This window comes from Sinocyclocheilus anshuiensis, unplaced genomic scaffold, assembly GCF_001515605.1.
Source record: "Sinocyclocheilus anshuiensis isolate Anshui unplaced genomic scaffold, SAMN03320099.WGS_v1.1 scaffold50, whole genome shotgun sequence".
NCBI classification, from domain to species: domain Eukaryota; kingdom Metazoa; phylum Chordata; class Actinopteri; order Cypriniformes; family Cyprinidae; genus Sinocyclocheilus; species Sinocyclocheilus anshuiensis.
Window position 1 is genome coordinate 2,132,173 of NW_015542382.1, and position 5,500 is coordinate 2,137,672.

Sequence of the window (5,500 nt, forward strand, 5' to 3'; positions counted from 1 at the left end):
TAACTCGTGTGTTTTTAACGTAAACTTGTGTGTGAATGAGAACTTAGTTTAGTACTCGCATGCTGTGATAGCCGCTTTCTGTACGTGTGCTTCGGATGTGTGCTCTCAGTAAACCTTATATCAGAAGTTTAAACTCATATGGTTTAAAACGCATGATTTCAGCGCGATAAACATGATAATCAGAACCAAAACTTGTTTAAATTTTTAAACTTGTAAAGATGTTTTTAGCAGGTACGAGCTTTAATGGCGCAGCTCTATTCTGAAAAAGGGGGCGGGGAGCAGCAGCTCATTTGCATTTAAAGAGACAGGCCCGAAAAACAGCGTGTTTCTGCTTCCACTCAAAATAGACATTTTCAAAATGATATAATAAATTATCTGTGGAGTATTTTGAGCTGAAATTTCACAGACACATTCTGGGGACACCAGAGACTTATATTACATATTGTAAAAAGGGGCATAATATGTCTCCTTTAAGCAGTGTATGTACAGTTATGTGTGTGGATTTGTGTAGACAAAACCTCACTTTCATTTCATTTATGTATTTAATCAGGGACAATGCACATTAATAGTACATAAATATGTAAAATGCGCCAGATTTAGCCAACACTGGCTAATTTTCATCCGTAGTCCCTTTTGGCAGGTTGATGTTAAGGACAGGGAAAAAATATAAACAAAGAATATTAATACACCAAATTAAGAACAAGGAGAAAATAGTAAAGCAGAAGAAAAAATAAACTAAGACTATGGAAACACAAAATTACAGACTACCATACCGTATCCATAAATCACTATAAATGATCACAATTTTGATGGGTCAATAACCATATTTTCAGCTTTTTCAAGGAACCACAGTGTCCTGTTAACTGTTTTAATTCTTTCAACTCCACTGGGAGTCTATTCCACTCATGTGTTCCTCTAAAAGCAAAGGATAATTGACCAAAGGTAAATTTTTCTTAATGGCACGTTACAATCACCTCTAATACCGGTATGTGTACGCCGTCCTGTTATCTGATCTATGTAATCCTTAAAAACAGGTGGAGCAAAACCATTTAAGATCTTAAAAATAAGTACCAAATCAGCAAATTGAATCAAAATGTTCCCAACTTAAAATAGAAAACTTGGTTAATATGCTACAATGGTGAAAACTGTTTGGTTTTATTATCCAAGACCTTAAGAGTTTGTTTATAAATAATTTCAACTGGTTTAAGAAAAGACCTACATGTTTGAGTCCAGGTAGTCATGCAATATGTAACATGAAGAATAATCATTGAATTCATGAATAGAACTGCTGCTTCATTGGTCAAACTATTTCTGATAAATCTGAAATTCGCTAAGTTAAATTTCATTATATTTACCACTTTCTTCACGTGTTTTAAAAGTAAGTTGAGAATCTAATACTAATCCTAATTACTTTGGGAATGGTTTTATTTTAAAACAGTGGAAGTCAATAAAAAAAAAAAAAAATAAAAAAATAAAAACTTCCCACTGGGGTCATTTAAGGACATCCTCACTTGGATCCAAACCAAATTATATCAATTTAAAGTTTATTTATATTTTTTTCCCCCCAAGGACATCCATCTACATCCACACTGAAATATCATCTTTATAGACATATTAGTGGGAGATATACAGTGACAACCAAGAGACCAAAAGTGGATGTCCTTAAATAAATAAGATGTGTGTAAAAGACCTACATGTTTGAGTCCAGGTAGTCATGCAATATGTAACATGAAGAATAATCATTGAATTCATGAATAGAACTGCTGCTTCATTGGTCAAACTATTTCTGATAAATCTGAAATTCGCTAAGTTAAATTTCATTATATTTACCACTTTCTTCACGTGTTTTAAAAGTAAGTTGAGAATCTAATACTAATCCTAATTACTTTGGGAATGGTTTTATTTTAAAACAGTGGAAGTCAATAAAAAAATAAAAAAATAAAAAAATAAAAACTTCCCACTGGGGTCATTTAAGGACATCCTCACTTGGATCCAAACCAAATTATATCAATTTAAAGTTTATTTATATTTTTTTCCCCCCAAGGACATCCATCTACATCCACACTGAAATATCATCTTTATAGACATATTAGTGGGAGATATACAGTGACAACCAAGAGACCAAAAGTGGATGTCCTTAAATAAATAAGATGTGTGTGTTTTAAAAATGTGATCCAGTTAACTGTACAGTGGTGCCACTGTTGCCACAGTTCTTCTGGATTTAGTTTGTCTCAGTTTGTTCTGTTTCTTCATGGGATTCCAGACAGACTGGATGATGCTGAGATCAGATCTCTGTGTGGAGCGCTGGCTGTTGTCAGACTCACTGTGCAAACAAAAATCTCACTGGATTATTACAATTAATGGCAAAATGAATGTTTGGAAATGTAAACTGATATTTCCTTCTGACACACTACAGCAAAAGATAGAAATAACTGACTTAAACCCATTTTTAGCTGGTGAAAATACTAGTGTTCTAATAATTTTGGCCACCACTGTATATAAAACAATACTCTGAAGTATTCCCTTATTTAGATAGCAAAGTAAATGGGTGTGTGTGTGTGTGTGTGTGTGTGTGTGTGTGTAAAAAGGGACAAAAGGCAGGCAAAATAGCATGTTTGAGCACGGAGGAACTAGAGGGCGTTTGAAGGTAACAGTTCCAGTTAAGTTGTAACCCAAGATGGATTGTATTCATGATGTAAGCACTAGTCCTTCCCAGAAAAGACAAGGTTTTATAAATAGCACAGGTGCATGCTCAGCATGGTTTATACAGCCGCCTGTATATTTCATATTCTATTAATGTTCTTGTTCAGTGCTGACGCACGTGAGAGGGAACAACACTCCACCCCGGCTAATTTTATTGGGCTGTTAAAGATCAGGGTCAATCATGAGTGCTACTGATTTGTTTTACCAGGGGGAATGTCCTAGATAACACATCAATAGAATTTTAAATTCTTTATCGAAGCAGAAGAAGAAGATACAAGAGGATTTGCGTTTATTCGTTTATTTATAGGACAGTGCAGCATGTATTCTTTGCTGAGTCTGTTCTCCCCCACCGCTGCTAAACCATCCGCACACGCAGGAAGTGAACATTACTGCTTACTCAAGCTTAATATCATATTCCACCCACAGGAAGATTCAATATGACCACTCCATTGTCTGTTTATTCATTGTCATTAGAACTGATAATATCCGAATAATCTAATATAGACTTAATGCAACAAAGCAGTGTGAGTACAATATAATTTCACCAGTGTTGACTTTAGAGAAATGCAAATCCCAAATTGATTCTTTCCGCTCATAATTTTATTGTATTAATCATCAAATCAATTGGAATGGTTTCTAATCAGGGAGATAATGATCTTATGTTTCTGTAATGTGATCAGGTCATCATGATCTATTGCACAATGTTTCCTCTGAGTAACAAACCAATTACATGCACTGTGCAAGCACATGATGCACATAAAATGAGTTAATAATGAAAGAATGACTTTGTATAAACAAGTAAAAAGCTTCTTTTAGTCACTGCATTATGTGCTGGCAGTCATTTAAAAATCATGGTGCACCATGTGGAGGGCATGCAATTTGCCTGCCCTCAGGTAAGCACTGTTGGTGATCTTTCACACATCAAAAGGCTTGATTCACAGTTGTTAGTGGGTAAACTTTGGTTTAGAGTTATATCCCGTAAATTATTTGTGCACTGAATTAACTGTATCTGGAATGGATATGAATGCAACCATATTGCACAGAGATAATTATGTTTTATTTAGATGTGTGTGTGTGTGTTATCCATTATTAAATTATCTACCTAAAGTAAACTTGTTATTCCTGACTTTAACTTTGGTATTTGGTATTTTGACCTCATATAAATGGATAGTCAGTTAACTTAACTATATACATTAAAATAAATAAATACCAAAGGAAGGAGAGGAGAAGGATGATTGAGTGTATGGAGGGGGTAATTTCAATCAGATACACCAGTCAGTGAGATGACGTCATTTGAGTAGACAGAGGGCTGACAGTTCTTCTCTACAAACATACAGAATTTGTTGCTATGTCAGAACATCCCTTCAATGAACAGGCTTGAAACTCAATCAAATAAATATTTGATTTCATAGTTGGCATCTAATTATCACAAACAAACAAATAAATAAATAAGAGTGAAGAAATGCATAGCATCTATAGGCTATACTGAATTAATAGCATTGTGTGTATTAAGGATGAAGAAGTGTGCAAAAATAGATGCACCTCGTGCTTATTCAGCCTAATAACCGCCATCATAAATCAACAATTGCATCTCATCCACACAGAGATGGGCATAATGTGGTAAAGCAGGCAGGCCTTATAGGTGCCTCCAGATCTGCTTCCCAAATGTATGATTTTATATATATATAGTATATACACAGTATACACATATACACAGTACACACACATATATAATGTAAACAAAAACTTTTATTGGCAGCACTAATATATATATATATATATATGTATATACATATATATTAGCTTAATTTCATCAACAAAATTTGTAATAGTCTTAGTCAACAATATCAGCCCTGGTAAACATATATTGTAGTATCTTTCAAAGTTTTGATATCACTAACCTATCAATCCTAGGCAAATCTAGTGATTATTTCATCTTCAAAGCAGCTAATCTTCTTGTATCAGCCTGCAAACACAACTTTTCAGACAGACTGATAATAAACCCTGTGGGCTCTTACACCTTCCGTACCCACTGTATATAAAATCAGTAAAAGGACTGCCAACTTCAAACTAAAATTTAATTTTTATTTTGTATTATTTTTTGAAGAGTTGTAATCTTTGTTTGATTAGATTACATTATTTTAAAAATAAACCAAATGACAAATGTATTAAATTAAAAAAGGACTGCCAACTTCAAACTAAAATTAAATTTTTATTTTGTATTATTTTTTGAAGAGTTGTAATCTTTGTTTGATTAGATTACATTATTTTAAAAATAAACCAAATGACAAATGTATTAAATTAAATAAATAAATAAATAAATAAATAAATATATATACTTTTATTTGATCAATGATTTAAACCGATTGGACACCAAAGAACACCATACTCTATTTGTGGAGTAAAGTAGTACTGAGGCTGGAGAAGGATACAAAAATCTTTTTTTGGCTTCTAAATCCATTGTCAAGCACATAGCATACAATGGGAGGAAATGCAACACTACTGTTATTTCCTCTAGCAGCGATGGTCCAACTAAAATCAGAACTCAGTTCACAAAGAACAAAGTGTGTGAGATACCTCAAGTAGATTGTTGTGATATCTTGCAAAATGATTAAAATTCCATCCTTATATTATTTATGCATTATTTTGACAAATGACAGTACATATGTCCTCTGTCAATACAATGCAGCTTTTAGAAAGTGTTTTATTAATGCAAAATACATGATTGAAGCATTATGTCTGGCGTGCTGGGTTGCCACTCAAAGAAGTGCTTCAGTCATTCATGTGAATCGACTGT